This window comes from Corvus moneduloides, chromosome 4 (genome assembly GCF_009650955.1).
Source record: "Corvus moneduloides isolate bCorMon1 chromosome 4, bCorMon1.pri, whole genome shotgun sequence".
NCBI lineage: Eukaryota > Metazoa > Chordata > Aves > Passeriformes > Corvidae > Corvus > Corvus moneduloides.
This window is the reverse complement of record NC_045479.1, coordinates 48,897,492-48,919,211: the sequence shown is the minus strand read 5'-3', so window position 1 is coordinate 48,919,211 and position 21,720 is coordinate 48,897,492. Positions and strand designations below refer to the sequence as shown.

Genomic DNA, 21,720 nt, shown 5'->3' with positions numbered 1-21,720 from the left:
GTCTTTTTAACAGGAAGAGGGAAAACTTTTTAATTCCTTCATGCTACCAGCAGGGTTTCTGGGGAGCTGCTAATATGGAATCGGAAAGCACACACAATACATTCTGTCTCCAAAGAAGCCTCTGATGCTGGTCCCCATACTTAGTCACTCATTGCCACCTAAGGCAAGATTCTTAGGAAGTTAATACAATTCTCAGTAGCAAGGAGAAGCTCAAGGTAAGTTTAAGTAGTCTTTCGTTGTTTGATTTAAAGCAGAACAACCACAGCAAATGCAGTTTCTCTGAAAAGCAAACAAGTATTTTCAGCTCAACACAGGAACAACACAAACACAACATCAAGCAGTTTCTTGATGTTATTTTCAACTTCATTTAACAGAAATAAATCAGGCTGACAAACATGGAAATTCTGAGAGACGAATTAAACTACCAGAATTTGTATCTCTTCAGCCTGTGACAAACAAGTAGAATCTTAGACAGAAAAATTAGCACTGGCTCAAGATGATACAGGTGATATTCTCCTCTGTGTATTAACAATAAATCAATACCCAGCTTTGCCTTGAGAGGAACACACTTGGATTTTGGCTGCTCGCAGTATTTCAGATGAACCATAAAACAGAATTCCTGAACACTTGTGCTTACAGATCACATTGCACTTCACAGCTGTTGTGTTTCACCCCAGCAGAGGGTGCATTTAAGCGAGTATAAAAAAACAATCTTCTTTTAAATATAGCTTAAAGTGCTTAGGGGTCTTTCTGAATGACATGTAATGCATACATATATTATATTTAAATATGTTAAATAATTCACAGCAAGTAATTATTAGGTCTACCTGCAATGTTTGCCTCATTCTCTTCTAGTTCCTCATGTGCCACAATGAACAACAGCAAAACACTACAACTAGCTGGATGGAGCAGTGAAGTCTGAGGAGCAGACCTAAATTTCTCAACATTGCGATAAATACGAGGTCAGTAAATCGGTGTAAAGGAATTCCTATTATGATTACTTTTTAAAAAGGAAAGTTTTGTTTTATCTTCTACATTAAAAGAACGCTGAAGTTGCAAAAGCAAAGCATTTAAAAAACAGAACATGCCTGAAGTAAAGCTGTTCATGTGGCATCATTTCAATCTCCTCTGCATGACCTTTCCTCCATTCTTTGTTATTATGTGCCACAGTATTCGTTTCCCCAGGACCTACGTTTCATCACTGCATTGGACAGACTAAGTTTTTAAAATTAACTGCTTTTTAAAATACTTATATTTAGTATTACTTAGTGCAGACAGTGTTGTCTCTGTCCTGTGTTCCTTTTTGTTGCTGAAATTGAAAGGAATATGGCTGAGGTATGCACACTTTTGGAACTGAAGGAATTTCTTAGGCAAGCAGAATGCCATTTCAAAGAAATGTATTTCTGCCACAAATAACTTTTCACCATGTTCCTTAAAAAAAGGGAGGGGGGGGGAGGGGAGGGGGGGGGGAAAAAGAACAAATTTCCATTCATTACAAATTCTTCCCTTTCTAGATTCTCAAAGACATCTACCATTATGGTAGTTAGATGTAAATAAATACAAATCTTCCTTAAACGCTCATGCATATTCTCTGTTGCATGTAGTCTTCAATGAAGTCTCATGATGTAACGCACTTTCACAAACATTTTACTCCTCTGGCCAATGTAAGTCAAAATTCAGAAAAGAAATAGTTCCATAATTATCTTCCTACTAATTTTCATTTCTCCTAAATGAAAAAACAACGAAACCTCACATTTTAATGATTAAATGTCAGAGTCAAAAAAGACAGCAGTCATTCTTTATAAAACACAAACTGAACTGTATTTGAAGGAGAAGCACATGAAGCAACTTTCAAAGAAAACTCTCAAATAACACGTGGCAAGTAGTTCTACACCCATAACAGCAACTGGACATGGAAAAGATAAACAAAGAAATTATCATGGGTGGAAGCAAAATAACAACAAAACTAGGTAGTTTTGTAAGCAATGGAACTTTATGAATGACAGCATGGGCATTCTTAATGCTGCAGCCTTTTTCCTCAGCAGATGCACTATCTTGCGTGTTTCTGTTACGTAGTCCATCTGTTCTCATGCATATTGGTGTCTTTCAGGCCTCTACTTCTCCATCAAATTTTCCTGAAGTTGTTCAACAGATTCAAGACTATTTGTGGGGGACTGACAGATAGTATGACTGCATCAACTTATAAAATTTCTGTTTCCTTACAAAAGTGTGATAAAAATAGCAAGTCTAGTCTATGTTAGCCTAGGAAATCGACAATACCACAGCAGGGCACTTTCTGAAGGGAAGGCCAAGCCAGGAAAACACAGGAATAGAGTGCTCATGTCTAGCAGTAAGAATTCTCAAGCTGATAGACTGTAGTAACACAAAAAAGGAGAGCAGATAAAAATACGCCCAGTACTACACCAAATATTAAAAGTAAGATTAAATAATTAGAAATATTAAATAGCATTCTTAAAGAAAAAGGCAATACCATATTTTAATACACCATAATTAGCTGTCGTTAGGATCTTTTGGTTAATTCTGCTTGAAAAGTATAAATAGGTCTTAACATAAAGAAGAGCTTGCCTCCTTGATTTCAAACAATAGCCTGGTATTGGTTCAGCAACAGAACACGACAGACCAAATTAATTTAACTTCAATACTTCAGAAGGCATTTTATCAAGGATTAATACAGCACAATACTTCCAAGTGTTATGAGCATGTGGACATCAGCTTAGGTGGAGTAACTCCCCTTTTAATAACTCGGTCATGTTTTGAATACTCCAGTGCACATATCTCACGTCTTATTTATTCATTAGAAGGAAGGCTGCTTGTAAAGAATGGCATGCTTTTGTTACGGGACAACTAATACAATAAATGTAATATAATATAATATAATATAATATAATATAATATAATATATTTTCATTTTGTTTCATTCATTATTTTGGTTAGTATGAAATCAAGACTGGGTCACGACTGCCATGGAGGAGCTGCCACACTGAAATATCTTACATATCATTACTGGTAAAAGGACCCTAAGCATCAGGCTTGCAAAGGTAACCAGCACTTCTTCAGTCATTTGGTTAATCTTGTTCCACAGTCCCAGGACATAATATAGTACATTCAGCACATTCCCAAGAATGGAGTGATATTTTTTTCCTCCCTTAAGTCAGTACCTCTGCTAAACAAGTAGCAGAAGCTGCCTCTCCATTTGATACACTTCTTGATAAGAAGACTGCTGAGGAACTCATTCACACTGGACTAATGTAATGTATACGTTAGTTATGTATCCTAAGTTTCTCTTTCATTCTGTTGTACTAGACATGAAATTCATATCCACCTTATTTGGTTAATGAATGGGTCTCTCTGAATATAAAGTTACAAATACACAAATTTACATAATCCTCAATGGCATCACAAAAGGGATGTACAGCTTTAATTCTAAAGCAATTGAACACAAATTATGGCTTACACTTTACTAAGGAGAATGGTTTCATATCCAAAATACTGTAGTAGAATTAAATTGTATGAGAAGCAGCACAATATCATTATAAAAGACAGAAAATACAGTAATAGTAAGAAATGGTGAAACCTTGCATTAAATTTCACAGCTGCTATACACATTCAAGTAAGTAAACACAGTTTTCACCAAAGATTTTACAACTGGAAATCAGGGGGGGAAAGGAGATGGAAGAAACAAAAAAACTAAAGAAGTCTCTAACATTAAACAGTTTCATTTGTTTTTTTAAATGCTCAGTTACAGATAAAAATTTGGAATTAGATCACATGCATCAAACTGTCCACTTAATGTAACAATTATTGCATCTCGCTGATGAATCTGCCATCAATTAGAAGCTGTAAAATATCATTAAACATATACTAATCATAGCTAGCACTGTAACATGACCTATGCATGTATTTCATGTATCACAACATGATAACACTGCATTTCTATATTCCTGGTACCATCCTGAGGACTTAAAAATGGATGTTTTCAGAGATAGGACTGAAAGGCAACAACAGACAAGAAACAAGGAAGTTGCTGAAACAGAAACACTGAGATAAATATGCTGCAACATCTGCCTGAGGCAGACAGGAATTCAATACATAGGCATATATGTTCAAAAATAAAACAAATAAAATACAAATGCTGAACTACATGACCATATTTCCATCTTGATGTCCTAGTGACTGCATAAAGTAGGCAAGCTTTGCTTTCATGCTTGATGGCCTCCTAAGAAGCTCCTCAATGCTATTACAGCTCACTAATCCATAGCCGCCTTATATTTGTTCTAACTGTATTATATTATTATAGATGTTATTAATATTAATAATATGTAAAAAACCCACAGAATCATTTGTGACATCACTGCATGCTGTTCTTCAACTGTTACACTTTAATTATTATACATGGTTATATATATATTTCACATAAAATGGAAAGGAATGAAGGCAGTCTAACCATCAACATCACTAACGATGTGACAGAAACGAAGTTCAGCATAGGTTTTACTTACGGTCTTCACAGGACTTTATAAGATTGCTTCCTGGTTTAATTCACAAATGACAGAAGACATGTATTACACACCTATTCACCAGAGTTCTTCTAGTCTATTGTCTTTCTTCCATCCATTCTGACACCATTAGCAAGTTCCATCCTGTCTTTTGTGGGTCCTGAACCTCTCCTGTATTGTGTCCCTGTCCTGAACGACATCTTTTCTCTTAGAAGGCTAATAACTATTCACCTTTCTCTGCCATATGTACATATGATTCTTTTTATACTTCTGAATTATTAATTTCCGTGTACATTTTCCCCTCACTCCTACTTTTTCCCCTATTCCTTGGGATTAGAATCAACACAGAAAGATCAAGACAGTTGGGAGACCAAATATACTGGCTCAGCATCGCTACCGAGCAGCATAAAACATTATTTTTAACCTTTATTTGTCAATAATTATGACTTAGCCCTATTACCACCACTGGAAACACCATTCCAGACATGAATAGCTTCTTACAAAGTCGACAAACTTTAGTCCACTTTTCTTATAACACTATTTTACCTACATACTAATCAAAAACAACCTAACGTTATCACATCAAATACAGATTACTCAGTCTATCCTAGAAAGCTATCATTAAGCTGGTGACTTAGAATAGAAAAATCATTGAAAAATTTGGATAGCGATAAAATGTAAACCTTTTCCCATCCCTGGAAGTGTTCAAGGCTAGGCAGGATGGGGCTTGAAGCAACTTGGTCCAGTGGAAGGTGTCCCTGCCCATGGAAGGGAGGTTGGAACTGGATGATCTTTAACGTCCCTTCTGCTCCAAACAGTTCTATGACTCTGTGATTCTATATCAATTAAACAAAACCAACCTCAGCTAAAATAAGTTATGAAATATCAAACATCAGACTAGCTGCACCTGTTCTGCAGGCACTTCTGCTACACTTCTACTAGGGCAGAAAGTGAGAGAGGAGAGACTTCCTCAAAACAGGAGGAGAGTTGCATCAACTCAAGCTTATCTTTTCACGTCCCTTTAAAAGACCTGGACTGAGGTTTAGGCACACTGCAGCCACTGTTGCCACTACATCTACCACATACTTAGTGAAGCTAGTGTGAAACCAGCCAGTCCCAGTGCTGTGACCCATCTAGCCATTACTCTGATAAACTCAGCACAGGCTGCAGAACCTGCCTGAGAACCAAAATAAATATGCAATTATTAACTGTCTCTGTACCTCCGGTCCCACAGACATGGACACTGCAGGAATCCCAGATCACTACACAGGGGAGAGTGACTGCTGATGAATGACACTGGAGTGCCCACAAAATAGTTCCAATATAATAGTTCCAAGAAAAGCAAGAAAAAACCTTGCCTTTATAGTGAAACCAGATAAGATAAATAGAGAAACCAGAACTCAACATAGCTATCATATACTGAAGTCCAATAAAAAGTTAATAATTTTGGAGAAGTATTTTTAGTATTTGACATTAATATTTTACTACCTTTTTTATATATATTCACACACCTACCTCTTATTTAAAAAATTATTTCATTTACAGGAAGGTGTCTCCAAGATCTGACTATTTTCTGTATCTTCTCCATTTTATGTCTTTCCAAATAGAAATTATTGACATTTTGGGACAGAAATAACTGTACTGAGGTATAAAATGAACATTTTATTTCAAATGGTTACAAGAGAGTGACACACAAAACTCATACCTGAAAGGGACACTGTACCTTCCAATGGTATTTTAATAAATCAGGTTCTAAAATACTAATAACAAGACCTGACTAAAACTATATATTAAAAGAAAAATATTCTGCAACCCCCCCACACACACCCTTTCAAAGAAATGGGATAGGAACAGAGAATTATTGTGTAGCCCCAGATTTGGAACTTCAGAAGATTAGTGTATCAAATTCAAGTAACTGAAAATCCCAGGTGGCAATTCTAGTTAACATGTATCACAAAATCAGTAATCTCAGTATTTCTGTAATTTATCCATCATGTACAATTTATTCAAATTGTCAGAATTTTTGAGCTTGCTTTGTTTGTTTCTTCCATTTGGCTGAATAAAAAAATTGGGTGAGGAAGAAGGCAGGCAGGCAAAAAAAAAATCTTTCATGAATGAGTAAACATAATTCCACTAATTACTTTAATAAATCTGCATTTCCTAGCAAGTGGGTTCCCATACATGAGAATCCCAAATAAGCAGCCATGGCAAGAAGATTTTGATAACATAACAGTCTCTTCCACTTTCTGTTGCAGTTGGACAAGCAAGGGGTTTCTGTACACAAGAAGCTGAAATCTGACTCATAGCACCACAGGCCCCTTCTGCGGGTTAACATACAGAGTACACCAGTACCTGCATACACTGCCACTGATAATACAAGACAGACAACATTTTTCTTAAGAAGTTCTCCATAGCTACTCAGGTAATCAGAAAAAATATAAAAAGGAGATAACAAACTAACTCTCAAATAGTATCTCTCGTATGAAAAGAATGAAGGATGCCAAGTTTCAGAGATCTTGCTTAAGGGCTTTACAGGATACATCTTCAGGACATATAAGTATATTAAATAGTAAGTTAATTCATTTGCATAGCTATCCATAAAACACAGTAAAATGTATTTCAGCAGGTAAGCACACTCACTATCATAGATGGATGTACAGGGTCCTAGTTAGGACTGTGCTATAGTTACTACCACATTTCCTGCTTTCCAAAAACCAGTGAGATTAAAGGCACCTCTAGCAGATGTACACATACAATGACTGTTACCTGAGTACAAAACAATTTAGAATGGACAACATCGCATAGTCTTATTTCCATTATCTTAATGTCCTGACCATGACTTTTGGTTTTCTGAGGTTTGGTCCTGTGGGGTTCTTTCAAGTGTTTTAGTTTAGGTTTGTTGGGGTGTTTTTTTTGTAGGTTAGGCAGGGGGGAAAAGAAAGTGATGCTTTATGAACCTTGCCAGCATATATGTTTCACTCCAGAAACTTTGAGGAACACTGTCTGGAAAGAACAAACTCCATTTCCATACTCACGATTCTGCAAACTCTTCATAAAAATACTAAGAAAACAAGTAATTCATGACTGCTACCACAGCTGTTTAGAATAGCATAGCACAGACTGGATGAGGTCTTTTCCAGCCTTAGTGATCCTATGTGTCTATAGGATAGCAGAGCAGAGCAGAGCATAGCATAGACTATTTTCAGTTGGAAGGGGACCTACAACGATCCTTTAATCCAACTGCCTGACCAATTCAGGGCTGCCCAAAAGTTAAAACGTTATTAAGCGCATTGTAAACAAAGGCTTGAGGAATCCACCACCTCGTTAGGAAGCCTGCTTCAGTGTTTGACCAACCCCTCCATAAAGAAATGTTTCCTAATGTCCAGTCAGATATTCCAGGTGCAGCTTTGAAGCATTCCCACAAGTCCTCTCACTGGATCCCCGTGAGAAGCGACCAGCTGCTCCCTCTCCCCTTCCCCTCCTCGGGAAGCTGTAGAGAGCAATGAGGTCACCTCTCCACCTCCTTTTCTCCAAACCTGATAAGCCCAGAGTCCTTGGCCACTCCTCATGGGGCATTTCCTGCAGCCTGTTCACCAGCTTTGTTGCCTTCCTCCGTATGCATTCACAGACCATCATATCCTCTTAAGTGAACACAGTATTCGAGTGTTGCTGTACTTGGTCAGTAATGACCTCTTTACCCTAACACCTAAAGCACCTATCAAACTATGACAGAAATCATTCCAAAATTAAATACTCCTATTATTATTCATCCAAAATGGACTTCAAGTAAATATCACATTAAGCTATTTATTGGTAATAGTAAATATATATGGGCAAATAAATGCAAACAGCAACAAATGAATACTGCTTTAACAAGAATGTCCTGGAAGAGATGACTATTGACATGTACAGTTCTAAAAGATGATAAGTATATATCACAATTTACCTTAATTGTTAATGAATTTTTTATTTGATTTGCTAATCTGGTGAAAAATGTTGCGCATATAGAGAAAGGACTGAAATTTCAGAAACACTGCCTTGTATTTCACACAATTTCATCTGACCTTGAACAATGCTGGTGCAAAGAGCCCAGACAAATTAGATTTTACATTTACAAGAATTCCACAGCATAAACATCTAAGAGTGTGAATGCCTCCTGACAATTTTTCCAGGTTGTTCTCAGAAACAGGTAAGAATTTCCTTGCTAGAACATCAATTGGCTCCCAATGGGAGTTACTTTAGGTAGGCCTGAGGAATAAGAAGCTTCAGAATTACGGCCTTTCCGTCACAGTACAGCAGCTCAAGAAAAAGGACAAGAGCAAGGGATTAAGGAAGCTTAGATATTGTTCACAATTCAAGTTAATCTTTGAGTAGATGATGGGTTATAAGTGACAGATGAATAAGGGAGCAGAATTTTCAAGTAAATGTTGCTTCTGTCCCACAGCAGGGAAGATTTGCTTAGCTGAAATGCAGTTTCCTCAGTGCCTGACTGATGCAAGGACAAACAACAAGGCATAAATTTAAGCTAAAAAACTTACATTTTTTAATAAAAGTTAAAGAAGAAATATAGTTTTGTTTTTTTACTTTTTAAGCAGAAAGCAGGTAAGTCAAAAGAGCAAACCAAGCATGTAAAACTTACAGAAGAAGAACAGCAACAAATACCAGTGCTTGAGCTCTCCTAGAAGTCAGTCTCTCATTTGAAAAGCCCTTCTATCAATGGTAAGAAATCAGATGTGCTCAAAGATTGTTCACCTATATTGCACAAGAGTAATATAATATATTCAGAAAAGCCTAAGTAAACATGAAGCATCCTATATGTAATTATCCTTTATACAATTAATTATAAATTATCATAATATTTTTTTTAATTCATAGATATTAAATTACTCAATTACGAGCAAGCTTTACCTTTTTATCTTGAAGCGTGCATAAATATCCTTGACACAATAAATGAAAAAAACCCCCTCAAAATCACACAAACATTAAAAAACAACCCAAATCACTTAAGACTAACGATACCTATTTAAAAATGCAGAAACCCAAAATGTGAATAGTGTAAGCAGTCGTGTGTATTGTACTTAGATGGCCTTTTGTCATACCATGTGTTGGTGTATCAAAGCAAAAAATCTGTTTGAGTAAGTATAATTACTTAAATAAATAAATGAAGCTGTTCAGGACTGACTTTTAAAGCTACTTGATTACACAGAGCAGCATAGCAGTATGTTTAAATTTTTTTATAAAGAGGTTTAAAATATTTTAATAAACGCCTTTATGTTACAGGATTTTGTATTCCTGAGATGTAAATAAAACAATAAGTCTGTAAAGCTCAGAGAATAACTACATAAGCCATTTTACAAGGATGATATACTTTTCCTTCCTTTCTATGAATGTATAAAGCTCGCCGTGAAGCTCTTACTAAATCTATTGATCTGTGAAACACAGTGCACTCCAGGGAGGCAATTCACTTGATGTTATATATCAAATGATGAGATGAATAATGATCATACCATTTGATAATTAAACATCTTACAAACCTTTTAACTGACGGAACGTCAGAAAGGTCAAATGAGATCAAACCTATTTTTTTGTTGTTATCAATTTTTTTTCATATTTGCAAAACAAAAGTTACATTTAACAGTAATTATTATATTACATGGCAAAACCAAATTATTGAACATACTTTTCATTCCTATTAGACAGTTTGAATCCATAAGAGAAATAGTTCTTTCATCCCATGGTCCTATTATAATCTTCTTTTAATCTTACAGAGAAGTAGCCACCCACCAGTATAGCGCAAATAACTAGCAAAGTTATTAGATTAAGGGAAATGAATAGCACATAGAGCAAATCTAAAATATACCAAAGCACTAAGAATTAAAAAAACTCCTTGACAACTTCCTGTAAAATTGTAGGAAACTGACATTTTATTAGATAGCAAGTAAGTCCATTTCAACAGTTTGAAGACATTAATAGAGTTTGTCAACTTAAACATTAATTTGGAATTTTATCTATTATTATCTAGTAATAATTTAAATGTTTGACTCTCAAAATAAATCCAAAACATTTAATAAAGAAGACACCTACAACTGTAATTTCATTAACAATTTTGTATTTTGCCTGTGAATTTTTAAGTTGCAAAGGCAATCAAAAGATGCAGCAAATATTTTTTTTACTACAGAGTAACAAGTGAAAATCACTTGCCTCAGCAGCTAATGGCTCTGTCAAACGGGGTTTCTAGAAAAGACAGCATCTATTCACATACATCTTCAGCATAGCCATATGGGTTACCATAAATCAAGACCTTCATTGCCAGAAAGAATAAATTCCTCCATCTTCATGCAAGCTATCATTAGCCTTCACGGTCCAAATCTAATCAGATCCCAAATATTATGGAATGTCTTAGGATTTCCCTCTAGTTACTTTCTTAGAAAATGAAGACATCTTTATTAACTTAAGAAAACATTCAACATCTTTCTCAAAAACAAACTGGGACAGATCCAGTCAACTCTCACAAATACACAGTTGCACAAACACACAATCAATATGTGAAATACCTGAACACACCCAGTAACAGCCTGCATGTATGTGACAGTTGTGTCTTATAGGCGAGCAAACTAGCCAGTCTCAAAAACCAACCTCAGTTTACTGAGGCCAGTATCCTAGCGCTGCTCCAGGTGCTTCTGCACAGGTAGAGCTAATCTGGAGAAGAGAGATCTCTGGGGCAGAAGTTGAAACAAAGAGAGAGGATTTTTACAGGGCATCTAAAGAAGTAATAAAGCTAATGAATTTGGCCACCAAAAAACAGAGATTTACTGGAAAATCTCACATCCATGCAGCAGACTGGCTACTACTATGGGACATGAGAGAGATGTGAGAGATGATACCTTCATAATATCAACTTCCAGTTGCTCACAGAACTTTGTCTTTCTTTGTCTTGAGGCTGGAAACAGAAGTCAAGTTCGCAAAATGAAAAAGAGGTAATTAAATCACATGCTCTATCTTCTGGGATCTTTCAAGTATCGGACAGGGTATTCAAGTTCATAACAAAAGTTCGTAACTTAAAAACACTGTCCTATCAAATACATTCAATCCATCCAATATACAGCTTTTTCAGGCCTAATAAATCAAGTAAATTTAAAATACCTTTAATGAAAAGTATTTCTAAATCGAAAAAATAAAGTAATATAAATGATAATACTTCTTCAGATCTCCATTTCTGAAAATGTCCAAACGCACGGTATTCAGAAAATTTTCTAGAGACAGAAAAATAGCAAACACTCATTTTTGTAAAAACTCAAAAATGCAAAAATCAGGGGGAAAATGTCACTTTACTGTAAGGAACCGGACTATTCCATTATACTTTAAAGGTAAGTAAATAACTGTGAGACTTGCACAACAGAACAACTTCCCTAAGAAAAACAAATAAGCATGTGCTCAGATCAAATTTTAGGGGAATATTACACATGTGAATTAAGCACTGACCTGGGAAAAGATGTTCTGTGGAGGCTCAAGGGCTTCAACATATGCTCACTTAGCAAACAGCTGCAGCAGTTAAGGCTGCTCCTTCCCTCTCCTTCCTTTCCGTACTGTTTGTTACCTTCCCAATGCAAGAGCTGCCTGTTGCCACTCAAGAGCTGGCAAAATGACCATACAAAATGATCATATGAGCAACTTTAATGGAGAGCCAAGGAGCATGGTTTAAACTGCAATGGATTTTCTATGACATTAGCTGGGCATCCTTTCCACATTAATTTTGTTCCTTTTTAACAGGTTGAAGAAGAGAGACAAGAAAGAATGCAAACACGAGTTCTAGTGGAGGGACAATAATGAATTCTGGAGAGAGGGAAAAGATACCCAGAACTGAAGTACCTGTTCATTAAATAATTATGTTCTTTACTTAAAAGGATTATCAATAGAGTCTAATACTTCTACAGTGAAGATGAAAGATTTAAAAATGGAAATGCTTATGTTCCACATTCTTTACAATACTCTTGCTCAAAAAAGTAAATGTAAAATGATTCTGTCATAAGAGAAAACTTTAAATATTTTTCCATTCATTCAGTAATTCAGTTCAACATTTCAGCCTTATTTTTAAAAATAAAATAAATAATAATGCTGTCATTCATTTAGTCCACTTAGCCAGCAGAAAGAAACTGACCTGAAGCAAAATTTCGGTATAGAAGTTTGTTTTGCTGAGTAGCGGGTTTTTGTTGGGGTTTGGTTTTTTTTTCTGCTTGTTTGTATGTTTTTAAGAAGAAGAAGGAATCTTAGAAGTAAAATTCCATTTAAGAAGAAGGAGAGCGATGATGATGCAAAGATCCAGAATTTTTTTAAATAAGTAGCAGCAATCAAATTTGAGAAAAAATACACCTACCTAAAGCTAAAAGCCTTTGACTGAATTGAGTAGAAATTTTGTATATGATATGGTTTTAATTCTTTATTAAGTGATGGAAAAAGAGAACTGGATTTGCATTACATCATGAAAATGTATCTTAGAGCAAAGAGAAAACTAAGTAAAAACTAATGACAAGTGGCCATGTAAGAAAATTTTCATCTTGAAAAGAAGAAAGTTAAATATTCACCAACTTGATGGTAGCATGCAGATAATAAATATTAGTCTCAAATAAACTGCAAAACATTTAAGACATGAGGTCACATGTCCTTGTCATAGTACACTATCCATCTGCTCTAATTTGAAGTGTTTAGTAAATAGCTTCACCCACCCAAATAATACAGAATGATATTAGGCTGGAAATTCAATTACAGACAGGAACTATATATCTATAGGTATCTCAACAGATCTAAAACAATATTTAATTTAGTTTCTCCCTCAAGTATAAAAACATTGAGTTAAAATTACAGCCCATTTCCCATTAGTCCTGTTACCTATAAAACTACACTTAACCAAAGTATATAGATTCTAGAATTAAATTTCTGTATTTTACATACACCTTATTCTTGAGAAGTCACATATATCATGCAAACTATACCAAGCAGTGTTAACTTTGCAGCCTCAGATTACATGACTGGCAGTTTTTCTGCAAAACCTTCATTGGATCTGTCATAATTAAATGAATTTATTTATAGGTACTCAAATCTATATGCTTATGTTTGGATGTAGGACCAGAACCACCATATGAACCAAAACACAACCTGCTTTGCTTCCCTAGAAAACTCAAGCTCAGGAAAAAAAAAAAGTTTCTTCAAAAATTAAATTGTGAATATTTTAATTTAAAAAAAAAAATCATGCAGGTAAGCACAGTTTTTCCCATCAAATCACCAGTATAGGCTGTGACTGACAACAATTACCACTAAATAACTGTTTCACAGACTTCATTCAAAATTCTGAGGTCTAGTTCCTGAGGGACAGTGATCTCTGTCCGATTCCTAGATGACAGTGGCCACATAAAAAAAAAAAAAAAAAAAAAATCATTACCTCTTTCTTCCCTAGATCCCATAATGCATTTTCCAGAGAAGAAAAGAAATCACTCCCCAAGACAGTTAACAAGCACCACTTACAAACACAAAACTCATGTAAAATCAGCTTTTTAGGGAGGCTAACTCTCAAAGCAATCAAATAAACATCTATTCCATTTTCAAGATCCCATTTATTTTCAGGAATTAGATGTGATGTTATTTCTTCCATATGTAGTTACTTGTACTGAATTGCTTTCTTTGTTGCCCACATTTATTCATTTTTTTTAATAAGGATTTAAAACAGCTAGTTCATCATATTTATAATAGAATGATTTCTGGATAAGGTAACTTCAAAAGCATGTCAAAAATACAGATTCTTTTTTTTTTACTGTGTTGCTGAAGAACATAGGAAATAGTAACATGAAAATCAGTCTTTCAGAACTACTTCAGATACAGTCAAATAAGAGACCATGCTGAGAAAAACAGCACAAATAAGTTGTTCTGAGCAATATGGGAAACCACATTTGATTTTCTTAAGTTTTAGAGAAATCCCAAGTAAACTACTGTTGATGCTTCCTTTCCTCTTGATAAAACTAGCTTTTATTCTGTCTAAATCAATCTATGTTAGAGTGCTCACAGGCCTCAGCATTTTTTCTCAAAGACTCTGCTAATGGCATAATGGCTTTACAATTTAAGTAGAAAAACGTATGAGAGAGAGAAAAGGCTACATAACACTGAAGTAAGTAGGGATTCATTGTCTTGGACCTCCTATCACAGGAAAAAAAAACCAAAGCAATTCTATGTAGATAATAAAAATCAACTAAATTAATTTTCTCTGTTCCCTCCGAACAACAAGACTTTCCAAGAACTTTGTTCCACATCTGGAAAATGAAAGGTTTAAAACAGGGATTTGTGGCAGAGTTGCGTCTTCTATTCTACCCCAAAGAAAGACAAAGCACTTGATGAACCTTTTATCCTACGGAATGAACAGGAAGAGTACTACCATAGGGTAAGTGCTGATAGTTTAAGTCTGGAACCGCTTTGAGAGCATGAAGAGTTTGGCCACATACAGTCATCATCAGCATGGCAACAAGAGAAAAAAGACCTGGTGCCAGTGTTCTGCCTTATAAGTAAAATAGAGTAATTTTTGTTCTTAAAAATACATACAGGATGAGAAAAAAGAAAAGTATCACTCATGTTTCTTAAGTTTATTAACAGTCTCATTGAAAATATGATTTTGACCAACACCATACCTGCCACTGAATACATCAGCACAACTAGCTGTGTACTCTGGCTAACATTTAACCTGGAAATCCATCCTTACTATGTTTTTCTAGTCTGTCAACTCACTCCTGCAAGTCATTTTCAAATAGCTCATTCATAATTTATTTCTTACCCAATATTCTTGAAATCTCACTAGCATCCCATCAAAAAGTACAAATAGCACAATCTTTTACAATCAATTTAACTTAAAAAAAATCAAATAAAATTGATACATAACATCCATCTCCTCTCCACCCCAAAAAAGAGCAGATTTTGTTTAAACATAAAGAAAATACAAAAATTAGTATTGGATATGTGACTGTGTTTTCAAGGGATAAACCGAGGCTGCATCTGACAACTTCGTTGATATATTTTTTACTTCTTTTGTATTTATTTCCTTTATTAACTCTGAGTTTGACATAATTTATTGTACTAAACTAAAATACAGGTGTGTCCTCCTTTCTTGAAGAAGTGGTCCAACTAGTAAGGAGTCTGCTAGTGTGACTAAAAAGACTAATACTTATTTTTATCCACATAAAAAATTTACAGTCATATGTTATCTATTGTATCTTTAGTCACCTATTATTATTATCTTATTTCTAAAAATAGCACAGACATACTACAATGCTTATGTACACAAATTCTTTATGAAATAAAGATGTTGTGAAGAATATTTGGGGCTTCTTGACCATTATTCTGAGCAGGTTTTCCACTAGCTTCAGCAGCTCATTTTTTTGCATACTGCATCTCTATACTTTTAGAAATGTCAGGGCTTTTTTTTAGCAACTTTATTTGTAATATTCAAAATTATGTCACTTACTGATTATTAAAAATCTATAAAAGTAATAATCTATTTTGCATTTCACAGAATTATCTTCTCAAATACTAAACTCGCCCTTAGTTAACCTCTATTATTTTTTTAAAATTAAATTTTAAGAGACTGGCTATCTTTCACCAGTCTCTTCAAGAATCAGAGAAATAAGAAAATAAAATCAGCATATCCACTACTTTTATATTAAAAACAATCCCTCTGTTTGAGAGAATTAACAATTTAAACACCAATGGAAATGATATTTTCAACAATTATAATTTTGGTAAAAGCCATTAATAGTGTAACATCAAGTCAGTAGACACCTTTTCCTGCTATATTGTGCATAAAAAGTATTCCCATCTGTTTCAATGCTCTGGCTTTTTCATGGGCTTAAACCTGTCAAATTATTCCATTTGATTTCAGAGAATTCTCATATGGCAATCTATTTTATTTACTTTATCTTCAATAAAATGGTTGAGTGAGCATTAGCAACTACGAGACACAAGTTTCAATCAGTCCTCTGGCAAAGGCGTCAATCTACATTAGACCTACAATGCTGTGAGCTGCAGCCAGAAAGCTGGAGTGAGACAGGGCAACAGTGAATGAGTGAGCAAGACCTAATAAAGCAGCAGCAGTGAAGAGAGAGAAAATTCCCCCTAGACACTACCATACACCACTTATATAATGTGTGTGCCTAGCTCAACACACCAGTAGCTCCTTAATAAAGCTGACAGCTAAAAAGGAGATTCAGACTCCAACTTCATTTTACATGACACCTACAGTAATGGCCCTCTGTTCTCAAGCAGGTCACATTTAGAAACCTTCAATTCAGTTAAAAATTAAGAGTTCTCACCTCTCTCATTCATGTCACATAGGAAAAAAGAATCATAAAATTATTAAGATGCACACCATTTTCTCCTCATTTCATACAGCTGAAAAAAATTCAGGATTTAACTAGCTTTTCCTTAAAAATTTCTGTGCTATAAACCACAAAACAATCAGGGTATTTAAGCAATAATTCATTTCTGAAGACAGCATCATTAACGACTAATTCCAACAAATGTGGGGTATCAATCCTAGACATTACAAAAATATCTCCCAAAGCACAAACTTTGTAATAACTGATGCAAGTTCCTACTTGATATGGGCTGTGAAAAGAAGATTATTTCAACAGTGCTCTTCCCAGGAAATCAGACCATTAAGACTGTACTTAACTGCTTAGCTGAATTGAAAAGCTGGCCAGTTTAAATCCATAGTTTGATATTGGGTATAATCATAGCAAAAATTTACTGCCTCACATTTCCAGGTCACAAATTCAGTTCTATCAACGTACACTACTTTTTGAACAAAACTTGACTTCAGGTTCCCCCCAAATCAGTAATTTACAGCTATTCAAAATCACCCTGGAAAGATAATTCAAAATTCTACAATAAATAGTGTCTCTGATCTAATACTATTCCATTAAAGTATAAAGTACTGTTTATGTTTCAGACTCTTCCTGTTGGAAACCAAATTTAAAACAAAGCCCATCAAACCCCATCTAATTACTTCTTGCAAACCATATACCATCTTTTTCTTTCAGCATTATGCTGTAGATCCTCCTTTCATTCATTTACAGAAGTATTAAAACTCATTTGCCTTCTGACCAGACATGTGGAAGGGTTAGACTTCTTTGTGGACAAAGTCAATGCCAATCCACTATGCAGCTAGTGGAAAACATCATCTCTTTCACACGTTGGTCATCAATGTGGTCACCAGCAATGAGTCCTTAATGTAATTGTTGAGAGAACTTCAGTTCAGATGCAAGATACCTGTATGAGATATTCTTCTGTACTATTCTAACAATATAATTATGTTTGCCCCACAAAAAATAAACATATCCATATAGACTGAATATTTAATAGTATACAAAATGTATGCATATACATGTACATGAGTTGTGATGTTTCAAGTTTTTATTTCTTGTAGTACCAGAAAGAAACAGGAAGGAGCACAATGTCTCCTGTTCTCCAAACTGACAACGAAGAAGAGCCAGATCAATTTAATAATTATTAATACCAGAATTTATGTAGCTTTTTCTTTTAAACCCAAGTAACTCAGAAAACAGAGATGTAAATGTATCAATAACAGTCTCCAAAACTGTCTATTTAAGTCATCAGTCAAAAAATAGAACATTTTTTCTCTGCTTTCACATTTCTCCAACATGGATTTTTGTCTTATTTTCAGTTTTTCCCGCTCTATCTCAGTTTTTCTAAAACTTACTCCTAAATAGTTAAGTGTTCTACTGAGAGGACAAAAACCAGAAACATTTTTTCCTGTTAATTAAAAATGTATTCATAAATGCAATTTTATTTTTATGCATATCTATCACTACATTTATGACTAAATCCCAGTTTTCAATCAGTGCAAACACACCGTATCCTGCCATAAAATAACCTATTAATTCTAAATAACATACTGACGAACTAGCATTCAGAATTTACTACTGTTTCCTCATTGACTGCAAAAACATTCCTTCTCCACCTTCACATACTGCAATAAATAGAGACCAATGCTAAAACGGCCAAAAAGATTTTGGCTTCCTTTACAGAAAGTGTTTTTATAGAATATATTTAACTTAAACTTATGGAAGAAAATATTGCAGGAAGCAGAACAGCAGTTACTTTCTTTCATATGCTTTAAGTTTCAGACATACTGGAATTCAATAAAATTATGCTGCCAAACTATTATAGATGCACAAGTCAGTTATACTGCATTTTGGACATTATTTGTCAGAACATAGTAAACTTCCAGAAAAAACATCCTTTAAAAATTAAATCACTCTTGCTGACTCAACAGATTTCAATTACTACACTTTCTATCAAGCCAACCAATTCTCCAAAATACTGACACTGTCCATCAAGAAACTATCTAACCTAACTATATACAAGTTACACCATTCAGACATGTACAAATATGTGAGACAAATCCAGCCATATTTCCATCGCTACACAGAAAGCAAAGCATCTGACATTTCTTACTGTTTTTTCTATTGAGGAATGAAAGCAAAAAACACTGTTTTGAAAATATATTACTACATACTAACATACAGTCATACAAAGGTTTGCACATGATGCCAGTAATATCTACAGTTTCCCTGTATAGAGCTGTATATCCTTTGATTTACAACACTGTTACATCTAACCTTTCTTCTTTTCCTGGCTTCACCATATTCATACAGTAGCCTTCCAACCAGTGCCTTAGCTCCTTGGAAAAAGGTGAAGTTAAATCGGAATAAAGGAATTTTCCTTTCTTATTACCCAGTGAAGACAGTCACAGTGAAACACATACCAGAACAGTCTTGTTTTACACTACTTTGAACTAGGTTAAAAAGGTCTGTGCTTCCTCCCAGAGGGTAAAACTTTAAAAAACTTGTTATAAACATAGTTTCAGAACTAATTACTGTCACCATCATTAACTCCTCTGGAAGAGCTTCTTTTTCTTTCCTTGCAGAGGCATCAATACATTAAGAAGGATACACCAATATTATGGAGTGTATAGGTATATCTGAATATCTCATAATACCTTAGCAGTTACTACAGATGGCATATAGGGAAACAGTATATATTTATTTCAGCAATACGTATTTGTATTTACATTTTTTTTCTACTTACTGGGGTACGTAAAAGCAATTTGGCCTGGTTCTTATTATAATTAGTTTGTTGCACCCTGTTGAAATCTGCATCTTAAAAATTTAGTACCAGGTCCAACTGACCGTATTTTACAATTTATATGCTAAAATATTGCCTAAAAATTTTGAATTTGAAAAGTTCTGGGAATATTCCCAGAAGGTTTTCTACCTTGTAGAAAATGTAAAATATGAACTACTGCAACACTCAACATATAGATTAATTCTTTGTTGCAATAGCAATTATGAAAAATCCAAAATAACTGTGACTGGCTTGCTAAGCTCTGATCTTAGGCTAATTCCTCCAAGATCTCCTTTTCCACATCTGTCTAAGTTAAAAAGACCGGACAGCCTCTTGTACATGATTCACTGAAGATAGCTGTGAAGGTCTGGAGCAAAGCAAGGTGTTCAATGCAGGCATGCCAAGTGGCAGTATACCCACTGACAGTGTGGTGTCACAGGCTGGTTCAGCCTATTAGCACAAAAAGCAGTTGAACTCGCAGTCCTTGACATCATGGAATATTCCTGGTTATCAAAGGAATAAAGACTGTCCCAGTTTCAAGAAACTAGGAATATCCAAACTCAGGTATTCTTTACTATTTATTATAGTATATTGGCCTTTTAAAATTTTACTTTTTACAAGAAATAGTCTAAAAATTTTTTCAAAAAAAATTAGCTTAATTATCATACTCCTAATATAGATGATGTAATGTAACTGTACAGTGTAAGTTAACTCCACAGTTCAAGAGACCTTGGTGAGAGAACCATGGTTTCACTTATTTTCAAGGCAGAAGCTGAAAAAGCATGTAGGGAAACCCTAAATGAATCAGATATTCTCTGCTATCTAGTCATAACACAAGCAGTCATACATCCCAGTGAATTGGGGAAAGCAGAGACCAGCTATTTGAACTTGCATTGGTAAGAAGGAACAGCAATTCCAGAAAAAAAGAAAGTTGCAAAAAAAATACTCTTAGATTTGTGATGCTTGACCTGTACTCACCTGCTTCTTCTAAGCCTCAAAAAGACCTTTTAACTTCAACCTTGAACTGAAGTGATGTCCAAAATCAATTCTAGTACCACCATCCTGACAAAACAGAGAGAAATGTTTACAGCTACTTAGACATCATTTAAAAAAAACCAACGCAGAATCTGGCCTTATCACTCCCTCTAATTTGTTCCAGATGTGCATATGCTGATTCACAAGTAATCTGAAAGAAAAGGAGCTGTAATTTTAAATTTTTTGATTTTGACATAAAGCTGGTTGAAAGACATAGCAAGTTAAAAGATTCTCTTAACAAGTAGTAAGCTTAAATGTAGTCCACAAAGAAATATAATTGTTCACCTAAGTTTCTTCCTTGCAGTAGAGTGACAGCTATGGCATCACTCAAATTCTAGTCTTATATTTTTATTCTATTTTTATTATTATACTACCCAAGGGCAAACAAAAGGAAGGCTTCCCTGAAGTAGTTTGTTCCATACAGAGAACTGCACACAATATCACTACCAGTAAGTTCACAGGGTCATCTGAAGGAAGGAACAGAAGCTGGGAGACAGCATGCCAATAAAATTTAAATCTATATGTATGTTAGGAAGGACAAAAGGACAAGCAAAAAGAAAAAAAAAAAGCAGCACTGAAGCTGAGACTGGAAGACTGCAATGAAGAGAGAAGGTTGGACAAGACAGAAGAAATAAAGAACACGCAGGTCCATAGAATATTTAGATTACATCTATGTCTGAGCACATTTCTCTTTTCTGAAATCAATTGGCAGAGATAATCCTACATCTATGCTGGCATAGTCACATATGCTCTGAAACAGAGGGGCTGCATAAAAATTGTCTAATGGAGGTGGTCAAATAAATGTCTGGGAATTTTCTGGAACAATGCTGGTTTTTAAAGACTTTAACTGTGGCAGAGACCTGGAAATATTTCCAGGCATTGTTTAATTTACTAATATAGACACAGACTTAATGCCTGAAACTCTGCTATCTCTGAAGTAGGTCCTACCAGCCTCTCAATGGTGCCTCTTGGCAATTCTCTCTTGCTG

At 34.9% G+C, this 21,720-nt stretch overlaps 1 protein-coding gene across 1 annotated transcript in view; it reads right to left on the bottom strand.

The window, feature by feature from the left end:
- FOXP2 (forkhead box P2) overlaps nucleotides 1-21,720 on the bottom strand; it is a 415,537-nt gene that overhangs the window by 272,363 nt on the left and 121,454 nt on the right. The window contains exon 3 of the mRNA XM_032107078.1: nucleotides 20,676-20,759. The gene's annotated coding sequence lies outside the window, so the exon portion shown is untranslated. The remainder of the gene's footprint in view (nucleotides 1-20,675; nucleotides 20,760-21,720) is intronic.